This window comes from Macaca mulatta, chromosome X, assembly GCF_049350105.2.
Source record: "Macaca mulatta isolate MMU2019108-1 chromosome X, T2T-MMU8v2.0, whole genome shotgun sequence".
NCBI lineage: Eukaryota > Metazoa > Chordata > Mammalia > Primates > Cercopithecidae > Macaca > Macaca mulatta.
Window position 1 is genome coordinate 39,719,858 of NC_133426.1, and position 24,172 is coordinate 39,744,029.

The 24,172-nt window shown below is 49.2% G+C and overlaps 1 pseudogene; it reads left to right on the plus strand.

The window, feature by feature from the left end:
• The first annotated feature begins 15,201 nt into the window (after window positions 1–15,201).
• On the plus strand, window positions 15,202–15,669 carry LOC100425904 (small ribosomal subunit protein uS17 pseudogene; annotated as a pseudogene).
• Window positions 15,670–24,172: the final 8,503 nt, after the last annotated feature.

Consider the following 24,172-nt stretch of genomic DNA (forward strand, 5'->3'; position numbering starts at 1 on the left):
GGCAGACATGAGACGCTAAACTCCCAAATTTTCCTTCTGGAATTCCCCTTCCTCTTGCAGTTTGTACCTTGATACCAAAGGCCACCCCTAGGAGAAAACACCCTTCATGACTAGTCAGTCCTTCAAAGGACAGAGTCCTTTTCTTTGTTTCACCTTAGCAGAGTCGAGACAGGCAGATAAAAATGTCTTAGCTTTGTTAAAGAATGAAGGAGGAGCAGAAACATAAGGGGTATAAAATCATGTTCATTTCCCAAGTCTTGACTCCAGGAGTGAGGCACGTCTGTACACACAGGGGCACCTTTGATTCCAGACCTGCCTCCCGGAGTCAGATAAGGGAGCTGAAGTGCCAGCCAGTGGCCTCAGCTTTGCTTAAGTCCCCCTACTCCAGCTTTGGAAAAGCCAATGCCATCTTCCTCCAAGAGGCAGACACCAACTCTTTTCCAGGGCCTGCGGGGAGCAGTTCCCCTCTCCTTCTGCCTCAAGGATAGCACCTCCCAGCTTCCCTAATCTCTCCCCCTTAGTGTGGGGGTGCAGCTAGTCTGTAGATGATTTGCAGGACAGTAGTGGTTGACAGCCAGCAAATAATAGAGCTCCCTAGGTCTGTGTTATCTAATCCACCTACCTCTGGAGCTTCCCTTAGCAACTCACTCCGGAAGCACCCCTCCCCCCACACCATCTGGAAGTGGTTTCAGAAAAACCTACTCATTATTGTTAAAAAGCAACATGTAGGCTTTTGCAAGGTACAGTTACCACAGCAGCCCCTAGATTGTAAGCTCCCGGAAGGTAGGGATCTTTCCCTTGTTTGCTACCGTGTAACCATCACCTGGCACATAGTAGGAACTTGATAAATGACTTTCAAATAAATGCAGAATTAATAAACTCACAATCAAGGTGTTCCAATTATTTCTGCATAACAAATTACTCCAAAATTCAGCAGCTTAACAACCATTTTATTATGCTCGAAGTTTCCATAAGTCAGGAATTTGGACTGGCCAAAGCATTGTGGATCTCTCTCTCTGCTCCACAATGTCTGGGGTCTCAGTTGAAAAGACTTGAAAAGAGCTGGGGGCAGGAATCATCCAGAAGCTTCTTCATTCACACATCTGGTACTTAGGCTGAAATGACTTGGAGACTGGGCTCAGTTGGGACTATGAATCTCTGCACCTATGTGTTGTCCCTTTGTATTAATTGGGCTTCCTCTCAGCATTGCCGGCTGAGGGTAGTCAGAGTTCTTACATGACAGCCACTCAGGGCTCCAGGGCAGAAGCTGTGTGGCCTTTTATTACCTAGTCCTTTCATTCTCTTAGTTGAAGCTGTCACCAGCGTATCCAGATTCAAGGAGAGAATGACCCCACTTCTTACTGGAAGGAGTGTCAGGGAACTTTGGGGGCATGTTTTCAAACCACCCCAAAGGGTGAAAGATTAGAAAGATCTAATGATGTTGCATTCATTCCTTCAACAGAATTTACATTGAGCATCTACCATGTGTTAAGCTCTGGGTTGAGTGATGTGCAGGGATTTAGCGGTGAACAAAACAGACATTGTCACTGCCCTCATTAAACAAATAGATACACAAACAAATGCATAATTACATATCATGATGAGTGCTATTAAGCTGGGGGTGGGAAGTGCCCTGAGAAAGAACAGGGAGACTTAATTTAGATTGGAAGTGTCTTGCTCCCTTCGAAGCAAAACTTGATGCAAGGTTTTGTGTGCAAGCAGTTTCTTTGGGAGGTGATTCCAGGAAGCATCAGTAGGACAATGAGGACACGGAGAGAGAGCCGGGGGGCAGTCAGAGGCTGTATTGATAAGTAGGCTCCCTCCCATTTGTCCGCATTTGTTGGGGCAAATGGGGCTGGGTCCTGTAGGATACCCCTGGTTGACAGTGTGGACACAGCTTAGATCATCCCACCTGAAGGATGAGGAGGTTGGAGCATTTACCTACTGAATCCTAACAGTCAGAGTTGAGGGCGTTAGGGAGGGCTGCCCACTCACGCAGCCAAAGAGAGCCTCAGGCAAAGGATACCAAGTGCTGGCAGAAACAGCCAAGGGAATGGAGAAGGAGCCTGCCCAGGGGTCAGGGAAGCCCTCCATGAGCAAGTGATCTTCTCAAAGAAGGAGTTCAAAGGTTAAGAACTTAGGATTTCTAGATGGTTCGTAGATTTTTCTGTGTTAAGTGTGGATTTTCACCAAATGCAACCCTGATGCCAGCACTTAGCACAGTGCCTTAGATAGTAATATGGTTTGGTTTTCTTCCTTAGTAATGATTGTCCCCACTGACCACCCTGCCCCCACCTGCCCCTCTCCTTTGTAACTAATGGAAAACATTGGCAAAATTGCCCACAGGCAGGGAGGCAGGTAGGCAAGGTGGGGAGAGGGTTTTCGCTTTGTGTGAGGTTAATTGCCCGGAGTTGTGGGCATCACACCCCACAACTCTGACCTCAGTTGAGCTTAGTGAGGCAGAGAGGCTAGCCTAGCTTAAGCTGTCACTAAACAACTCTTGGGGGAGATCTTCCATGCCTAGTCAGTTCCCCAGAAGGGGAAATCTGTGTAGAGAAACCCGGTGAGCAGCACCCTTGTTGAGGGATGGTCACATTAGCCAGACACATGACTCTCTGGTCCCAGCAACTTGAGAGAGATTCCCAGAGACCCTTCGCAGTTCCTCAGCAAAAGCTTTGCAACAAGCTTTGCAACGCTAGACTCCACGGAACGGCAGATCTGTGGTGAACTGGGAGAGACACTACAAAAACACTAATCAGCCACCACAACTGAGGGAAAAAAAAAAATCAGTGAGCAACTGGAAGAAAAAGCATTTTTACGAAGACAATATAATACTCTTTCATTTTCAAATAGCTACTAAATAGAATTTCTGTATAATTTTCAAACACTGTTTGTCTTAATGACTCTTTGAAAGCCTCCTTTTCCAATTTGACTGTTACTGAATAACAAGTAGATGCCATGCCCTGGGTGAAGCATTTTTTGTAAGGTAAAATCATAATAATGACTGCCTGTGTAGTGACTTCTAGCACATGGCACGGTGTGTAGCTAAAGCAGGAACATGGTCCCTAGCCACTTGTCAACACATCTCTTTTTTGTGCACTCTCCTGCCTTCAGATTCTCAGCTGCTCTCCCACCTATCCCCAGGGTTGGCCTGAATCACTGTCACCCTGAGGACAGCAAAACAGTATGTGGGGGAGGGGCGGGAGAGGGCGAGGAGGGGAAAGAGAGAAAAAGGGAAGGGGAGAAAGGAGAGGAGACAGAAAAGAGCAGGAGAGAGGGGGGAAGAGAAGAGGGGGAGAATACAGAAGGGGAACAAAATGGAAAGGGGGGAAGAGGAGGGTGGGGAAGGAGAGGAGAAGGGGAGAGGGATGGAAAAGCAGGCAGAGGGGAAGGGAAAAGAGGCAAGGAGAGAAGGGGGAAAGGGAGAAGAGGAAGGGAGGGGAGGGGAGAGAATTCTTCTGGGATGGAAAAGGCAGGAAGTGAAATTCCTAACCCAGTGATAAATAGAATCCCAGCTGCACCAAGAACAGAGCAGTGGTAAAATCATTCAGACTCTGAATTCCTGACAGTGGAAAATAAACTCATCTTTGCTGGTGAATGGAAATTTAGGGAAGGCGACTGGGTGTGCTCTGGATTCCACAGCCCCTGTCCCTGGTAGAGGGCACAGAAGCATTGGAGGGTTGAGACAGGGTGACTGGCAGCCTTTGGGCCAGGTTGCTTTAAGTCCAGAGAGGCTGAGAAAAGCAGCCCAATGCTGCAGAAGAGAAGGTGGAAGTTGGAAGTAAGAAAATGAAAGAGCCAGGTGGCCCATGGCAGGAAGGTGCCCTGAGCGGGAGACAGAACCCAAGGAACCCTGGTTCGTGGGATGACCTTGAGAAAACACCCGGCCAGTCTTAGACAAGGTGATGGAAGGAAGGAAGAAGGCTGCTGAGCTGAAGAGAACAAAATATTCCCCCACCCCCACCCCGCTGGACAATGAAGCATCTTCAGGGTGCCTTGCCTGGATGCGGGACAAAAGACTTGGACGTACTGGAATACTGGGTCTGTGCCCCAGCTCTATCCATGCCCAGTATTGGGCACCCCCAGAGGCTAAGCTTGGCCAAAAGCTCCTCAGGCTTCCTCATCCCACTTTTTAATGGGATGGTTCCACCCATATGAAGAGAAAGGCCTGGGCGGTGCCTCTCCTCCTGCTCCAGCCTACTTCCCAGGCCCCAGTCCCATCCATACAGGGGTGCTGGCCTGGGCCTCACTGGTGGGAGGACAGATAAGCAAAGGGGCGGTGGGGGCACTCTAGATGCTCCACCCACATCCCCTCGGGCCCCTTCCCCCACCCCATACAGCTTTCCCTCTCCTAATTCCTACAGCCTGTGCCTGGGACTCTTTGGAGGCCTGCCCAGGGCACCTCCCCCTCAGAGCCAGAGGTACCCAGGAGTTTCAGTCCCCACACTCACAGTAGCCCCTAGCTGGTGCAAGGGAGCATGCAGGTACAGCGCTCTTGCCTGGAGTCGAGACAGGCTCTGAGGCGACACTTGCCTGCCCTCCAGAGCTCCTCCTTTGGGAGGTCATGAGGTTATGAGGGTGGAGTCCTCATGAAGGGAGAAGGGGGTCAGTGCTCTTATAAAAGTGACCCCAGAGAGCCCTCTCTCCCTGTCTCTGCCATGTGAAGGCACAAGGAAAAGTTGGCAATCTACAGCCCAGAAGAGAGCCCTCCCCCAAACCCAACCATGCTGGTACCCTGATCTCAGCCTCTCAGCCTCTAGAACTGTGAGAAGTACGTGTCTGTGGTTTATCCTAACGTATGGTACTGTGTTATAGCAGTCTGGATGGACTAAGACCCTCCTGCAGAGGGATTTTGTCTGAAACTGGCTTCCTCCCCTTCTTGGTCCTGCCCCTCCATACCCTTCCGTGTTTCTTGGGAGCACTTCCTTAATAAATTGCTTCCACACGAATCCGCGTCTCAGAGGCTGCTTCTGAGAAAACCGAAGTGATGGGGCCCCTGGGCTGCACAGTAATAACAGTTGTTACAGACGGCACCTCCTCCAACCCTCAGAACCAGATGGCCACAATGGTATGAGTGTGATGCACAGAGGAGGAAACGGAAGCCCAGAGAGCAGAAGGGACTTGCCCAGGATGGTGGAGCTGGTGAGCAGAGCAGACTACATTAAACCCTGCTCCAAAGCCAGCCCTGGTTGCTTGATGCCCCACAGAAAAGACGTGGGAGGAGCCCTGCAGCTCCTGAAAGGAGCTAACATCTCCCGAGCCCCACTTCCAGGGGCAATCTGGGGCCAGCCAGGTACTTAGATGGACAGATGACCAAGGAGAGACCACTCAAGCCCTCAGTTTGCGAATGCATTCCTCTGCATTCACAGGCTTACCTGGAGCCAGTTCCCCAAAGCCTCGCTGGATTTGTTAAGCCCCCAGAGGCCTTCAGCCAGGAACCCATTGAGTCTTCAAACCCCCAATCTCCATGGGTTTTTTAAGACAACCCCCAACAGGCAGGACTTACTAGGAGTCGTTCAAAAACTGGCAAAAGCTCCCTCTGAATAAATGTTCAGGGTTCCATCCGGAGACACCCACGGTGACTGATGAGTCATCAGATAGCCAGCTGTCGCCACAGAGTGCTATATATAGAAGCTGGAGGGGTGCCTGGTACCTAAAGCAAAGGGAGGAGCACACACCTAGTAGGTGGGGTCTCAGCCGGGAGGCAGGCCTAGAGCACCTGGAAACTGCACCCTCAGCTCCCCCTGCCCCTCCAACAAAACGGAATCTGGGTCAGCAATTCCCCGGCACAGAATGCCGCGTGAACTGGAAGCAGGCAGCAACAGGGCCGGACGTGGGCCATGCCAGTGCATTAATGATGATTACTGCTAATGATGGTAATGGGAGAATAATGGCTCAGTGAACTTCCCGCACATCACCTCATCGTCTTCCCATCAGACATACACATGGAGGACGCCCTCGTGTTGCTGCCATTTAGACAGCCGAAACAGACCTTCCAGACCTCAGGCTTGGTTAGGCTGGGCCTGTGCTGTCCAGGACAGGGGCCACTAGCCACGTGTTTCTACTGAACACTTGAAATGTGGCCCAGCCAAATTGAGATCCTCTGTCAGCATAGAATGCACACCGAACTTTGAAGATTTAATTCCAAGAAAAGAATGTCAAATACCTTGTTAATAATTTTTTCCTGGTTTCATGCTGAAATGATAATATTTTAGATACATCGGGTTGAACAAAATATGTTATTAAGTCAATTTCACCTGTTCCTTGTTACCTTTTTAATGTGGCTTCTCGAGCATTTAAAATTATTAATACATATGTGGCTCTCATTTGTGGCTTGCAATGTATTTCTATTGGATAGTGCCGGGTTGCAGGCTGGAGGCCAGAACCTTCAGGAAATCCTGGCTATGCCCTCTCCTGACAAATAAAGCCTGCTTCCTGGTTCAAGGCTGAGAGAGGCCAGGGCTGCTCTCCAGATAACGCTAGTGGCCAGCTGCAGCTCCATGTACCCATCACAGAAGGTCCAGGTGATGCACAAAAGCCTCTGAGTGTCTGTGAACCCCAAACTTGTCCCTTGTATCTTCTGAAAATGCACAGATTTCCGGGGAAAAGATGATTAATTCTCCCTGGCCCTGTCTTCTGCCTTCCCCACTTAACCCCCAAGAGAGCTCCAATCTGTGCAACTGCATAATGAGACCATGGAATAAGGCCACTTCACAAATGAAGCAGCTCTTTCCCTCACATATGCAAACAGCAGAGAGAGGCAAAGGAAAGAAGGGAGATGAGAAACACAATGAGACATGCAGATGAGACAGGTGATTCACACCAAGAGGGAGAAACTGTATCCCAGAGGCAGGCACACAGTGTCACACACACTCTACTCACTGACACCTGGGGGGAGGGGGAGAAGGGTGTGTGTGTGCACGTGTGTGGCGTGTTCATGTGCATGCATGCATGTGTGTGGAGCAAGAGAGCACTAGAGGCCGGGCACGGTGGCTCACGCCTGTAATCCCAGCACTTTGGGAGGCCGAGGTGGGCAGATCACTTGAAGTCAGGAGTTTGAGACCAGCCTGGCCAACATGGTGAAACCCTGTCTCTACTAAAAATATGAAAATTAGCCAGGTGTGATGGAGCATGCCTGTAATCCCAGCTACTCGGGAGACTGAGGTAGGAGAATCGCTTGAACCCGGGAGGCAGAGGTTGCGGTGAGCTGAGGTCACGCCACTGCACTCCAGACTGGGCGACAGAGTGAGACTCTTTCTCAAAACAAAAAAAGCACTAGAGAAAGGTTCTAGAATGAGGCAAATTGAACAGAACAGGAAACAGGGAAGAGATGAGCACAGGAGGCAAATACAAATGGAGGTTCGGGGAGTTGACAGCCTCCCTTTTGTAGCAAGCCCTGCCCTTTCTTTCTATGACAGTTTAAATTATTCACATCAGGACAATGGAAAGAATATAGATAGCAAAATAAAAAATGCGTCAGGGCCAGGCGGGCCCAGGATTCATGTGCGGTGGAAACAGAGCCCAGGTAGGAGGAAGGGCTGCCCGCCCTGCACCCAGGAGTGGTCTGGGCTTTGGGTGGCTGCAGTCAGGGCTGATTTTCCAGTCACTCAGTATCTACATCACCTCCAGAGTGTTGACAGAGCTGGAGCCAAACTGCATGCCCCCAGGGGCAGACCTGGGACATTTAGGGAGCTGTGTGAGTCAGACAAGGCCTGGGGACACCCACAGACCACAACCTCTCTGGGGCCAGGCTGAGGGCTGCCTGGTGTTCGCCTGCTCCCAGAGTGGCTGACACTTTGTGCCAGCCTCCTGCCTATCCTGAGCTGACCTTTCACTGGCAAGTCCCGGGTCCCCTGGGTAACCATCAGTTAATCAAATATAAGCAGGCTTATGTGCTGCCAGGACGGGGTGGGGAGAGGCTCTCCCTCCCCTTCCTAGGTAATTAGGAAGTGGCTCCTAGAGGCCTGGGCCCAACTTGGTCACCTCACCTGAAGAAAGATTCTCTCATGGGGATGCAGGACGAATGTATCAATCTCCTCAGGCTGCCGCAACAAAAGACCACAGGCTGAGTGGCTTAAACAATAGATATTTATGTTCTCATAGTTCCGATTGCTGAAAGTCCAAGACCAAGGTTTGGTTTCCCCTGAGGCCTCTCTCCTTGGCTTGCACACGGCCACCTTCTTGCTGTATCTTCACACAGTCTTTCCTCTATGCGTGTACCCTGCCAGTGTCTCTCGTGTGTCCAAATGTTCTTCTAGGGACACCAGTTGTATTGGATTAAGCCCACCCTAATGGCCTCATTTTAACTTAATCACCTCTTTAAAGGCCCTATCTCTAAATATAGCCACATTCTGAGGTCCCGGGAGTTAGGGCTTCAATAGATGAATGGGGTGTGGGGCACAGTTCAACCCATAGCAATGAAATACTGAGAAAGACAAGGCCAGGTTCACACCAGGATGGGGAGAACAGTTCAGGGCCATGACGCTCTCAACGTCTGATAATCCCACTGTCTCCCTGCCTGTGCTTAGGGCCTCCTCCAGGTAAAGCTTATAGAAACCAGAGGCAATATTTCTGCAGGATGGAGGTTTGGGAGAATGTTGTTCCCATAGCTGGTAGTTGCTGTCTTGCCCAGGAGCAGGAGTTGTGTATCCCCAAGTCCCAGTCCAATGCCTGGCCCAGCAGGGAAACTCTGATTGGGGCAGAACAGAGGCCATTAGTCAAGACTCTGTGTCCTTACTCATTTAGAGTCTTATTGCCAATGGAAGTGACTCCAGAATAAATTTGGGCTTCATTCACAGAGAATTGAGGCCCTTGCAGGTTTAAAAATAATAATAAAAGAAAGAGGCCGGGCACAGTGGGAGGCAGAGGTGGGCGGATCACTTGAGGTCAGGAGTTTGAGACCACCAGCCTGGCCAACATGGCGAAACCCCATCTCTACTAAAAACACAAAAATTAGCTGGGCACGGTGGCAGGTAGCTGTAATCCCAGCTACTTGAGAGGCTGAGGCAGGAGAATCGCTTGAACCCAGGAGGTGGGGGCTGCAATGAGTCAAGATCACGCCACTGCACTCCAGCCTGGGCGACAGGGAGGCTCCGTCTCAAAAAAAAAAAAGAGAGAGAGAGAGAAAGAAAGAAAGAAAGAAGGAAAGAAAGAAAGAGAGAGAAAGAGAAAGAAAGAAAGAAAGAAAGAAAGAAAGAAAGAAAGAAAGAAAGAAAGAAAGAAAGAAAGAAAGAAAGAGAAAGAAAGAAAGAGAACGAAAGAGAAAGAAAGAGAAAGAAAGAAGCCAGTTGCAGTTGCTTAAATCTGTAATCCCAGCACTTTGGGAGGCCGAGGCAGGCGGATCACTTGAGGTCAGGAGTTCGAGACCAGGCTGGCCAACATGGCGAAACCCTGTCTCTACTAAAAATACAAAAATTGGCTGGGCGTGGTGGTGGGTGTCTGTAATCCCAGCTACTCAGGAGGCTGAGGTAGGTGAATCGCTTGAACCCAGGAGATGGAGATTGCAGTGAGCCGGGATCACGCCATTGCACTCCAACCTGGGTGACAGAGCGAGACTCTTTCTCAAAAAAAATTAAAAGTAAAAATAAAAGTTTAAAAAATATATGACTTCAGCCCCAGACATAGTCTGGAGGCAACTGCGTGAGACAGAGAAAGAGAGACAGAGAGAGAGAGAGAGAGAGAGAGAGAGAGAGAGAGAGAGAGACAAAGATATAGACAGACAAAAACAGAGACAGAAAGAAAAAAAACTAGCTAAGAGCAGTCAACCCCCAGAAGAGTGAGAGATAATAATAACATGGTAGTTGTGTTTTTTGTCACTACGTTTTGGAGTGATTCATTATGCAGCAATAGATAACTGGAACACAGGCCAAAACACAATTGCGTGGGCAGACGCACACACACAAGTACACAAAAATCCCCCTTCACAGGACCTGCTTCGAGGCTCCTGGCAGCCAGCCTGGGTGCTGGTGCTCACACCACAGACTCTGGTGCCAGCCTGCCAGGATTCACATCCCTTTCCCACCACTTCTTAGCTGTCCAGCCTTGGGTGGGGAAACTAACACCTCTGCCTCAATTTCCTCATCTCTGAACTGGAAACCATACTGGAGCCCTCCATCTGGGATGGCTGGGAGGACTGAATGTGCTAACCCACATCAAATGCACGGGGCCATGCCAGGCATGCATGCAGTCGGCGCTTGATAACTGTTTGCTGGAATGATATGACTCAACATCTGCCTTTCTGCTTCCTAACAGGTGGGCTGAGAAACATGCCATTTCCGGCAGACACGCCGCTGACCATCTTTTTCCATCACACTGAGGTCACCAGCACGGCCTCACACTTATTTGTTTTGTAAAAATGTCAGCAGCTGGGCCAGGTACCCTCCCCCAGCCCCTGTGGAAAGTCAGCTCCCTCTCCCTTTGCAGGCGCTTGAGATCTGTCCCTGCCACTGTCATCTCTCGCCTTTGCCTTGCAAACCACAGATTAGTAGAAGACAAAACGCTGGCTAAGGGCTGACCTCAATACTTGCTTTCAGAGTCCCTTGGCCTGGCCCAGCCACAGAGCTGTGGGACACAGGATGAGCAGGAAGCAGACAATGACAGTTGGCTGGGCTTGCAACACCCTCTTGCCTCTCCTTTTGTGGGGTGGCTAAATGGTGCAGCTTTCGGGATGCCCTGGTGCCTCCTACACACTGAGGACCCACTTCCCAGAGGCAACTCCCACAGCCAGGAGGGGACAGGATCATGGCAAGGTGCTTGTGGCTTTGCCAAGTCCTCCTCACTGCCCTGGGCCCCCCGCCAGGGTACCAGCGGAGCCAGAGGCCAGGTTCTTCCCATGAGGAAGCAGGGGGTGGAACAGAATAAAGTCAGCAGTAGGCCCCTTTTCTGTCTAGTCAAGGCCCGCCTGGCCTCCAGAAAGGTTCCTCTGCCTTTTCCTCTGGGGCAACCCCTTGATTGTGCCCCATACTAAATCCCCTGTCATGGGCATTCACGCTCCTCTGACTTTCCAGCTGTCTCACTTTGGGAGGACCTTTGCCACCCGTGGGCCCTGTTTCTCACTCTCCATTTGTGGTAACTGGCTGCTCTGCCCAGCAACACAACCCTGCCCTCCCATTTGACCCCGACACCTCCCTCCAGGTGGCCTCTGCCAGACCTAAAGCAGGTGCCCGGGTATCGCCTCTCCAGCCTTGTTGGGCTGCAGAATGCACAGAATTTCGATAAGTACACCAGCTCTCTTACGCGAAGTAATCCCTGCCCCAATCCCTTGGGTCACCTTGAAAAACCATTCTTAGTCTCTAATGAACCAATTGGTTCTTTAGAAAAGACACCTGGAACTTTCTTTGCAGCGATGAGCCATGTTTGTCAATGGGAGCACTATTCATATTTGGGCCTGGACAAATCCCCATTGTGTGGGACAGTCCCCCCGCATTGTTGGATGTTAAGTGTCCTTGGCCCCCTGCCTGCTACATTCCAGTCGCACCCCCTAGTCATTGTGACAACCAAAACTGCACCCCTATTTCCAAATGCTCCCACCCCCAGGTGGAACAGTCCCTGAATAGGGAAGCACCATTCATCTCAGGATAAAATTCTTTCTCTGCCACAACAATCACCAAGCAGCATTTCCCTGCAGGATCAGTTATGCGTGCTTGATCAGCCCAATCGCCCTCATCTTATTCAACCCAGAGTCAACGCCGCTGCATAAGTCTGTTCTGTTTCTGCACTCACAGACTCATACTGTGAGCAGGGACTCCAAAGTATGCCAAGGAACTCGGTCCCTAAATCTATCCTCTTTATTATAGATTGTGTGGGTTGCCCCTGATAGATAATTCTCAGCAAAGCATTTACTGAGAAATCATTTGTTTAATTTCACACGCCCCCTTCCATCACTGGCATTACTTTAAAAAATAAAAATAAAAAGTAAAAGAGCAGCCATTGTTGGAAGAGTTCCATTGGAGCTGTTTGTCAAGGTCCATTGAGTCAAAATTCCCAGTTTAACTCTGAATGCTCAACGCTCCTTCCTCTAATGTGAGGTTGGCATTTGTACCTTAAAAAGGGAGGGGAAATCGAGTCTTGAGAAAGAGAAAAGGGAATAAAATAATCCTCCCTCTATAGTGTCTATACTTTTCAACATAACATGGGAGTGCAACTACCTTTTTACCAAAACATGTCGCCAGCCTGGTGTGAAGTCCCCACACCTGGATCCACCAGGAGGGAGGAACATCCATTCCAACAGGGACATAGCTTTGCGCACACCTGCTGACACTTCTGCATGGCTGTGGGTCTAGCTGTAGTAGCTACATTGGGTCGTTTTCCTTTTTGGAACAATAGTTCTCAACACCAAGAGCTTCTTGCTGGTGTCATAAAATCCCAGTCTCACATTGAAGACCTAATCCTGAAGGTTTTTAGTCTCCCAGAGTCCACTTGTGATGATCTGATGGACCCTAAGGCCTCTCTTCACAGAACAAGACAGACACAAGTGTGGACACACATAGGGTATGTCCACATGCGTGCACCCACTTCCACAGAACTTTGCACATAATCACAAAGCCTCCTGAAGCCTGCCCTTGGGCAGTCAATTAAGAACCCACCGCTGGTTCCACACATGAGGAAATTGAATGTAAAAGCGGCTTTGGTGGTACAAACAAATATGATTCAGTTTCAGCCGGGAAGGCGACCAACTCTCAAACTGTTTCTTCCTGAAACAAGCCACGAGCCTCGTGTAAAGACAATAACCCCTGTAAATGGAGATAGTGAGAGAAAGCTTCCAGAGACCACTGTCGTTCCTGAATACTCTGAATTTATGTGAAGTGCTAAGAAGAGAGGCCAGAAAGCAAAACAACCTGGAAAAACTCAAAACCCATTGCCCCAAAGTAAAACAATTCATGTCGATGGCAGTTCCTGTAGATAACAGCACTGCATTGCCTTCCACTTGCACAGTGCTTTACCCGGCTCAAACAGCTTTCCCCAGCATTATTCAGCAGTCTCACAACTGCTCTGTGAAGTCAGGACCACTATAATTGCCCCCATGTATGGGTTGCAACAAAGAAGAGGGCTCAAAGAGTGGAAGTGATGCCTGAAAGGACATGTTGGTTGGTAGCAGTAGTACTGTCTTAGTCTGTTCTGGTTTCTATAACAAAATCCCTTAGACTGGGTAATTTACAAACAGAAATTTAGCGGTCACAGTTCTAGAGGCTGGGAAGTCCAAGATCAAGGCATCGGCAAATTCCATGTCTGGTGAGGGCTCTCTGCTTCATAGATAGTGCCTTTACCTTGAGTCCTCACGTGGCAGAAGGGACAATCAGGCTCCCTCAAGCCTCTTTTATAAGAGCATCCATCCCATTTATGGGAGTGGAACCTTTGTGACCTAATCACCTCCCAAATACCCCACCTTTTAATACCATCACATTGGGGATTCGGTTTCAACATATGAATTTTGGAGGGGCACCAACATTCAGACTATAGCAGTAGGCAAGCCTCAACACTCAAGTGCTTGTCAAATCATGCTTGCATCATGCTTTTGCTGATGTTCTTCTTTTACATGCCATTGCTGATGTTCCATTGGCCAAAGCAAGTCATGAGGCTAAACTCAACATGAGAGGGGACTACCCATGGATGTGGATATCAGGAGGCATAACTCATTGGTGGCCATATTTGTAACCACCTACCACACACACGAGTAAAAAGCATCTCCCCTCCCACATAATGACTGAAATATCATCATTTATCTTTCAGACCATTGCCCTCTTTTTACTTGCTCTTTGAGAAATCAGGCATGGCCTTATTGAGTATCCTATGACCCAGTAATTGTATTTCAAGATATATAGCCAAGAGAAAAAAGTGCTTGTGTGCACCAAAAGCCCTGCATGCAAATGCACGTAGCAGCTTTATTCACAACAGCCTGAAACTGGAAACAACCTAAATGCCTGTCAGTCAATGGGAGAGCAAATAAACTAATCATGATATACTCATACAATAACACACTATACAGCACTGAAAAAGAACAAATTACTGCTACATATAACAACATGGATGAATATCCCAGACAATATTGAGCAAAAGAAACCAAATGCACAAGAATATGTGTTGTATGATTCTATTTATTTGAGGTTCAAAAGCAGAAAGATCAGCTGGGCGCAATGGCTCATGCCTATAATCCCAGCACTTTGGGAGGCCACGATGGAAGGATTACTTGAGCCCAGGAGTTTGAGATCAGCTTGGGCAACATAGTGAGACCGTGTCTCTATAAAAAACAAAAAATTAGCCAGGCATGGTGGCACGAGCCTGTAATCCTAGCTACTCACAAGAGTGAGGCAGAAGGTTGGCTTAAGCCCAGAAAGCTGAGGCTGCAGTGAGTTGTGATTGCACCACCACACCACCGCACTCCAGCCCAGGTGACCCTGTCTCCAAAAAAACCAAACAAATCAAGTCTATATTGTTACAAGTCAAAATAATGGTTACCTTTGGGGGGATAGAAAGTGGGAGGGGACAGAAGGGAGCTTCTGGAGCAGGTGCTAGAAACAGTCTCTATGTCTCTATGTCAACCTGGGTGACCATGGGTCTACACATATGTAAAGAGTCATAGACTTGTACACTTAAGATTGGTGGACTTTACTGTGCTTATAGCTTAACTGTTTTTCAAGTACAACATTAAAAGTAAGAATGGGATTCAGGTGCAGGCTCGGGGCTGGAGCCCAGGCTGCGGGGTCTGCCCCGGGCTTCAGGGGCATGTCTGGGAGGGCAGGGCCCAGGGCCCAAGTTCGGGGGTTAATTCTGGGCGTCAGTGATTTCCTAGGGATTAACTGGGGCGGAGGGTGCATGCTTTTGTGTGTATCTAGATGAGTGCTTCCTAAATCCTGGGGGCTCCGCACTTTAGTGGAGGCTCCAGCATTTTAAGAGTTACCTTTTTAAAATCCATGTTTAAGAAGCTGTTTTTGGAGTTCTCTGGTCTTAAGGGTTAATCCTGTGGAAACTGACTCCTAAGGGCAAATCCAAGGAGCCTGAGGTTTTGGTATTTAATTCTGAATCCTTATGCATTACATAAGGAGTGAATCCTGGGTGGGTGACCTTGGGTCTTGGAGAATGATCCTCACTGAAAGGTGTCCGGGGTGTGAGATGGGTGATTCTGGTTTAGAGGATGAATTCTGCAGGCCCTGGGAGGTCTTCTACAGCATATAAACTGAAATAACCCCAGGCTTAGAACTGAGTATGAATTATAGACGAGTGAGCCTACCAAAAGCAGCGACCATCTTTCAAAACAAGAAGGTCCTGCTGGGAGAAACTGGCACGGAGAAGCTCCTGCAGTACTACAGAACATCAGTCTGAGCTTCAAGACACCCTAAGAGGCGACTGAGGGCAACTACATTGACAAGAAATGCCCCTTCACTGGTAACACCTCCATTCGAGGGTGGATCCTCTCTGGCATGGTGACCAAGATGACGATGCAGAGGACCACTGTCATCTACTGAGACTATCTCCACTACATCTGCAAGTACAACCACTTCGAGAAGCGCCACAAGAACATGTCCGTACACCTGTCCCCCTGCTTCAGGGACATCCAGATCAGCGACATCATCACAGTGGGCGAGTGCTGGCCCCTGAGCAAGACAGTGCGCTTCAACGGGCTCAAGGTCACTAAGACCTCCGGGCACCAAGAAGCAGTTCCAGAAGTTCTGAGGCTGGATGTGTGCCCACTCCCCACAATGAAATAAAGTTATTTTCTCATTCCGCCCTCCACCCAAAAAAAAAAAAAAAAAAAAAAAAACAATAAGAATGGGTTTCCTAGTGTGGCTTCTCTAGACAGGGTGGCAGCCATGGGAGGGTGCACTGAGGTGGAAGGTGGGAGGCCCCCAGCCTGGCCTCATCTGGCCTGCCCCGTGCCTTCTCCCAAGCCAGCAAGGAAAAGACCTTGCTCCTTGCTTGGGCCCTAAAGAGCTCCACATGGCGGGGTGGTCGGTGCGGGTTACTTTAGACTGGAGCACAGTGGTGGTGGCCACACAGGCACCCCGGTGGGAAATGCTTTGAAGAGCCTTTGTTCCCAAGAGTTGATCAAGGAAACAAGCCGGTAATGAACAGCAGAAATAACAATACTTAATAATGGGCAGAATCAAAATGGATTTCAATCCCTGCAGCTAATTTACCAGGAAACTTATTCCTGAGACAGGCAGCTCTCTCCCCTCATCAGACTGTAGGGTAAACAAGGAAGTGGCAGGACCAGGAGAGGGGGGAGGTGGAAGGAAAGGAGGTGGAGGGAGAGGGGAAGGGGGAAAGGAGAAGGGAGGGAGGAGCAGCGGGGTCTGAATGAGCTCTTTGAAAATGTGCAGAGACGCTGGGGAGTGGGAGTGGGCAGGGCCTAGGAAGGGTAGGAGCCCCCAAATCTCAAAGATGCCTCTCAGAGGCCCTGCAGCCTCCCCTGCCCCCATGATGGCTGTGAAGCCCAGGGCTCCTCCTCCAGATCTCCAGCTCAGCCCCTCCAATTCTTCAACCCTTGGTACATATCCTCCACTGTTACTGCCTGCCCCGAGAGCTAAGGAAGGGGGCCTCAAGACCACACAACAATGGAAGGAAACCCCTTGTCAGGGAAGGAAGATTCTAACTGGAGCCCTCAATGCTCCAGAAAGATTATCTTTCCGGTTCCCATCGTAAAGAGACCAACTCACAATCACCCCACTACCCATAAGCTCTCACTGCCCTTTTCCTCCTCCACCCCACCCCCCAAATAGGCTGATTTGTTTACCTTTTATCACTCTGTTAAAAAATTAGTTCTTAGAGATCCTTCTCCCAAGATGAAGGCAAAAGGCAGCCTGGGCCTCCTCTGTTATTTTAAGGCAAGAGATGTCAGCTTGAAGCCTGCTCTGAGATCTTGTGAGGAGGGCGGCAGGGTTTGTTATATGAGGGTCAAGTCTATTAAGACCTGCTCGCTGGGCGCGGTGGCTCTGGCCTGTAATCCCAGCACTTTGGGAGACCAAGGCAGGGGAATCACCTGAGGTCAGGAGTTCGAGACCAGCCTGGCCAACATGGTGAAACGCTGTCTCTACTAAAAATATGAAAACTAGCTGGATGTGGTTGCATGTGCCTGTAGTCCCAGCTACTCGGGAGGCTGAGGCAGGAGAATTGCTTGAACCCGGGAGGCGGAGGTTGCAGTGAGCCGTGATCATGCCCACTGCACTCCAGCCTGGGCGACAGAGCAAAACTCCATCTCAAAAAAAATAAAATAAACCTGCTCACAACCAGGATCTTCAGATCACCTTGTCCGTGGCCAATGAGAAAAATGCTTCCCTTCCCTCCATGCCTTTCCCTGCCTGTCCCCAGTCCCCTTCAACTGCCCCTGGCTTCTCAGGGCTCCTCCGCTCCCCCTCCAAACTTGCTACTTGCCAACACCATCTACCTTCCCCACCCCAATATCCTACTTTTTTATTCAACGTCCCCATCAGGTGTAGGAGAAGCTAAAGTCCACCTGTACATCTCTGTCTCTGACCACGAGTCCGTTGAGGCAATATGCCTGAACCCCAAGGCCGGTGGACGGGCACTGGGGGAACTCTTCAATTTCCACTACTTGAGTGCTTGCCTACATTGACAAATGGATCTCTCTCTTTTCAACTTGAGCAGAGTGGATGCTTCTTGCTAAAGGCTAAGTACTCGCTGAGTTGCAAGTTTTAGAAAATGAGGCCATTGTGGGGCTATTTCTGAGGGAAAGGAAGACCTGCAGTGCCAGCGCCAGCCCTGTCCACCTCCCACAAGAATTGGGCACCATTATTTTTACATTGGGGAAAATTCCATCTCCTATTTCAAGAAAAACAACTGAATCTGGCTTTATCTTCCACCAAAGTATACACTGGGAAGAGATGGCAAGGGTTTAATTCTTAGAGACAGTTGGAAGCAAGTGACCAAAAGGAACTTCAGGATGAAGATGACTTTTCAGTATCTAAGAGGGCTTTGCTGGTGAAGCCCCTGCAGTTAAGGTGTCAGCTATGGGATAACGTGGGGGGTCAGGGTGGCATATAGGAGAGACCCCCTCACCATGGCATCCTGCTGGGAGCATAGCCAGTCTGTGTGAGGAGCAGAGCCAGCCTTCTAGGAAGGGGCAGAGAAAGGTGGGGTTCATGGTCACTTTTGAAAACCAGCTTCCTAGGGCTTTGCCTGTAACAAAGTATCATGTACTGGGGGGCTTAAACAATGCAATTTTATCTTCTCACAGTTCTGGAGGCTGGAAGTCTGAGATCAAGGTGCCAGCAGGGTTGGTTCCTTCTGAGGCCTCTCTCTTTGGCTTGTAGATGGCTGTCTTCTGGCTGTATCTTCACAGTCTTCCCTCTGTGTGTGTCTGTGTCCTAATTTCCTCTTTATAAAGACACCAGCCATATTGGATTAGGGCTTACCCATATGACCTCATTTTAACTTAATTACCACTTTAAAGACCCCGTTTCCAAATACTGTCACATCTTGGGGCACTGAGGGGTTAGGACTTCAACATATGAATTTTCAGGGTATGCAATTCAGAACATAAGACCACTACAGGGTTTCTCTTTTGCTTCCACAATTACAAGCTATTCAAACTGCAATCGATATAGTGCCAGGACTGGGAGAAGCTGCAGGGTTGCAGATCACACATGAAAAGGTCCTTATCTACCCCAACCCCAGGCTCCTTTCTGCCTAAATTCTCCTCAGCATCCAAGTCTTGCCTCTGCAAGAAGCCCTCCCTGTCCCTTAAACTCACATGGAGCTTTTCCTTTGTCAAATTTCATAAGGAAGGATCATTCAAGTCATGCTTTCTGCATCCTGAGAGTAAATCATAAATTTGCTTTTTTTTTTTTTTTTTTTTGGAGACAATGTCTCTCTCTGTTGACCAGGCTGGAGTGTAGTGACACATTCACGCCTCATGGCAGCCTTGACCTCCTGGGCTCAAGTGATCCTCCTGCCTCAGCCTCCTTTCTGAGTAAGATCTTTGAGAATAAGCCACCCCCATCCTAACACACACACACACACACACACACACACACACACACACACACGTGGCCAGTATCTATTTCCTCCCTCTCCCAGCCAGGCAGTTTGGGGAGCTGGAATTGACTGCACACCCAGCTCTAGGGATCAACAAGATTGGCTTAATTCAAAAGGGAAGATACACATGACCAAATTGGTCCAATAAGAATAAATATCAGGATTCTTGATGGGAATGCTGGAACACAGGGTCTCTCTTCTGGGCTGGGTTTGGTTGTAGAACATGCGAGGTCTAGAGCAGAGCAGCTATAACTGGGTGGGCAGGCGACAGGAACGGGGGCTGGAAGTTCCAGGAATTTGGATGGGGTTGGGGGGTGGGGGCAGGGAACCACTACTGTGTGTAACCATGAAACCCATCCACAGGAAACAGAGCAGATAATGGGTGCTGGTGGCATCATTTAAGCCCTAGATCAAGCCATACCTGAAGTAGGTTACCGCTGGACCATTCAGTAACATAAACCAATCAATTCTCCCTTTTGCTAATATTGAATTGGGTTGGGTTCACAATGGAAAAATCACTAAATGATACAATTTCTTTTGGATCCTCCAAAGAGCCTAGCCCCAGGATAGTGTGGACACTCAATAAATAAAAGCATGCACCACATAATGACGTACCAGTCAACAACAGATTGTATATACAACAGTGGTCCCGTAATATTATAATACTGTGTTTTTACTGTACCTTTTCTGTTTAGATATGTTTAGATACACAAATGCCACTGTATAACAATTACCTGCAGTATTCAGTACAGTACGTGCTGTCCAGGTTTGTAGCATAGGAACAATAGGCTATACCAAGTAGTCTAGGTGTGTAGTAGGCTATACCACATAGGCTGGTAGAAATATATGCTATGATGTTCGTACAATGACGAAATCCCCTAACCACACATTTCTCAGAACATATCCCTTTCGTTAAGTGACACATGACTGTACTAGAGCATTACAAAGTCTCAATCTATGAAGGCTTTGTAGATAAGAAAACTGTGACCAGGGGTAGAGGGATTTACCAAGTCTCAGGGGCCAGTTAGTGGCAAAGCCTGGATGACAGCCTACATCTCCAATCTAGTGCCATTCCCACTGCACTGGAAGGTGGGCCTTCCAGTGTGGGCCACTGCTCCTCCTCCCCTGATCCCCCAACCTAGTCCCTGAAGGAGAGGGAGGAGCTGAGAAAGCCAGTGTGAAGCCACAGCACCCTCAACCCCCCAAATAGGAAGACTTGGTTGCAAGCCAGGAGGCCAGAGGAGAGGCAAGGCAGGAAATTGAGTGGCTCCACGTCAACCACACGTTCTGAGTCACCTGGGGACTGTGAGTAAGAAGATAGTGCAAAGATGATGAGCAGTTGCCAACCCAGGCAGCAGGCATGTCAGTGTCCTCAGGACCCCAGAGGGCCCCACTGCAGGCTCTAGGGAGACCTCTGCCCTCAAGAAGGCTGTCTCCAGAGGGGAGCAGTGGCTCATGCCTGTAATTCCAGCACTTTGGGAGGCTGAGGCAGGAGGATCACAAGGTCAGGAGATCGAGACCATCCTGGCTAACACGGTGAAGTCCGGTCTCTACTAAAAATACAAAAAAAATTAGCTGGGCGTGGTGGCGGGCACCTGTAGTCCCAGCTACTCGGGAGGCTGAGGCAGGAGAATGGCGTGAACCCAGGAGGCGGAGCTTGTAGTGAGCGGAGATTGTGCCACTGCAGTCCAGCCTGGGCGACAGAGCCAGACTCCATCTCAAAAGAAAAAAAAAAGAAGGCTGTCTCCAAGTGGGGTGGTGGGCTTAGCAGGCTCCAGAAGGGGCAGAAATGTGTGTCGGGGCAGAGTCACATGTCTGGCGGCTGGGCTGCAAAGACTGGCAGGGGTGGGGAGTGGATTGAGGAGAATAGAATATCTGGGATACCTTGGGCATCTCTCTCCAACGTGGCAGCTTCAGGGTAGCCAAATTCCTAAATGGCAGCTCAGTGCTTCAAAGACATGTGGGAGGGAGGGAGAGAGGGAGATGGGGAGAGAGAGAAAGAGAGAGAGAGGTGAAAGCCGTATCACCTTTTCCAACCCGGCCTCACAGCATCACCTCTGGTTCATTCAATTAATTGGAAATGTCTGGTCCATATTCAGAGGAGAATTAGGCTCCACCTGGTTGGGAGGACTGTCAAAGAAAGTCTAGATATGGTATTTTATTTGTTGTTGTTTGAGACAGGCTCCTGCTCTGTCATCCAGGCTGTAATGCAGTGGTGTGACCGCAGTTCACTGTATCCTCGACCTCCTGGGCTCAAAAGATCCTCCTACCTCAGCCTCCCCAGTAGCTTGGACCACAGGCATGTGCCATCACACCTGGCTAATTCTTTTTTTTTTTTAAGAGACAGGGTCTCTCGCTAATGTTGCCCAGGCTGGTCTCGAACCTCTGGGCTCAAACCATCCCCCCACCTTGGCCTTCCAAACTGCTGGGATTACAGGTATGAGCCACTGCACCTAGCTGAGACATGGTTTTCAACCATGATAGAAGCCATACCTGGCAGACAACAAGGAGCCCGTGTCCCTACCCCTGTACAACGCCAGAGCTTCCTGGCACTGCCTAAATCCGGACCTTCTGAACACAAGGGAGAAAGTGAATGCTATCTTGGACAAACCAATATCATGTGGGTTTTTTTGGTTACTCTCAGCCAAAGCTAATCCTAGCTGATACTGACAGCATGAACTGCCATGTCCTATTCCTGGCATGGAGTAAGCTCTCAAGCCAAAACTCACTAAGTGAGAGTGGGTGGGCTGATGGAAGGAGGGAGGGAAGGAAAATGTGGCAGTGAACACACTGGACTGCAGATCTCAAATAAGCTGTTCCATTGGCCAGTAGATTCACTTGTATTTGTTAAGCTGTATCCCAATATCTATTTGTTAAACTGAGAAAACATGCAAAGAAAACGTTAAGTTAACATATAAGGAAGTAGAGGGCAAACAGTAAGTGCCTGTGGATGGAATGGATGAATGAATGAACAATTACAGGACATAAACAGGCAAGGGAAGGTCCCCAAAGCAAAGGCTCTCAGATTGGTCAAGGTGCCCAAACTGGCTCAAGGTCACATTATGAAAAAGTCCTTTGTCCTAGAAGCCTCTTCTTTTACCTGTCTCCTCCTGCTCCACTTTCTCGTTCTCCTCTTGCTTTTCCTCCTCCCCTCTTTCCCTCTTTCTCCTTCTGTTCTTCCTTTTTCTTTTCTTTTTTTTTTTTTTTTTTTTGAGACAGGGTCTCACTCTGTTGCCCAGGCTGGAGTACTGTGGCACAATCTCTACTCACTGCAGCCTCCGCCTCCCAGGTTCAAGTGATTCTCCCACCTCAGCCTCCCAAGGAGCTGGGATTACAGGCACGCCCCACTACACCTGGCTAATTTTCTGTATTTTTAGTAGAGACAAGGTTTCACCATGTCAGCCAGGCTGGTCTCGAACTCCTGACCTCAGGTGATCCACCCACCTTGGCCTCCCAAAGTGCTGGGATTACAGGCATGAGCCACCGCGCCCGGGCTTCCTCTTTTTCTTTTTTGTCTTCCTCCCTTCTTCTTCTCTTTCTCCTCCTTTCTGTTTCCCCCCTTCCTCTCTCCCTCCTCTTTTCCCTTCTTTGTCCTCCTTTTCCCTCTTCTCCTTCACCCACCCACCTGTCTCTTCCCACAGCCACCTGGTATATATTCTTAGCCCCCTACCCACCCACCCCCACACACCAAAATCTAGGCATTTTCTGATGTTCTGGACAAAGGGAAGGGAAAACCAATCAAACCATCAATCCCAGTTCCCTGGCAGGCCTAACAAATGTGGTCCCAGCACTCAATCCATCCTTCTCTCCCTTCCCCTCACCACTTCCCTCATGCTCCAGCCTCCTCACCACCCCCTCCTATTCTGGTCAACTCCTACTCGTCATTCACCATCTGCTTAGATGTCACCTCCTCTAGAAAAGGCCCTGTTGGGGTAGGTGCCTCTCCCATGTGCTTCCAGAAGCCCCAGCTCACCTGTGTCAGAATACGCAGCCCACTGGGGTGGAACAATCTGCCTTGGTCTCCACCAAGAGCCGTGGACTTGCAGGGAAGGTGCATTCCCATTGCAGAACCTCCGAAAGCCTGCCCTCCAGAAAACCTGCGAGAGAGACTCTACCGGCTTAGTCATCCCCGAATTATGGCAAAGACTAACCCTAAAGTAGCATTTCCTGGGTTGCAGGACATGGGGTAACTATCCTCTTGGTGTCTCTCATATCAAAGTGGCTGGGCAGCCCCTATATCGTGTCTGAACCCAAAGCAGCACTGGATGTTCCTTGGGCTGGTTCCCTGGAATTCGAGGGCTTTTCTTTTCTTTTCTTTTTTTTGAGAAAGGGTCTCAGTCTGTCACCCAGACTGGAGTGCAGCGGCATGATCATGGCTCACTGCAGCCTTCACTTCCTTGACTCAAGCTATCTTCCCATCTCAGCCTCCTGAGTAGCTGGGACTACAGGTGTGCACCACCATGCCTGACTGATTTTATAATTTTTTGTAGAGAAGGGCAATGATTTTTTGTTGCCCAGGCTGGTCTCAAAATCCTGAGCTCAAGTGATCCTCCCACCTCGGCCCCTCAAAGTGCTGGGATTACAGGTGTGAGCCACTGCACCCAGCCGAATTCAAGTTTTATTTATTTATTTATTTTACTTATTTTTTTTTTCTTTTTGAGACAGGGTCACTCTGTCACCCAGGCTGGAGTGCAGTGGCATGATCACAGCTCACTGCAGCCTCAACCTCCATGGCTCAAGTGATCCTCCCACCTCAGCCTCCTGAGTAGCTGGGACCACAGGTACTTGACACAATGCCCAGCTAATTTTTCATATTTTTCATAGAGATGGGGTTTTGCCACATTGCCCGGGCTGGTCTCAAACTCCTGGTCTCAAGCCATCTACCCTCCTAGGCCTTCCAAAATGCTGGGATTACAGGCATAAGCCACCACACCTGGCCTCAAATTCAAGTATTTAACATGTTTAAGCCACTCTGTCTCCAGACACCTCTGTTGTGATACACTGTATTTCTCAATTATGGCCACAGTAATATTTCTGGTCCTATATGTTCTTCCAGGATCTCCTTATTCCTGTCAAGAGGTGGTGTCTTTTTCCTCTCCCCTTTGAACCTAGGTGGGTTAGTGACTCTTCCAACCAATAGAATATGGTGGAAGTGATGCTATGTGGTTTGCGATGCTAAGTC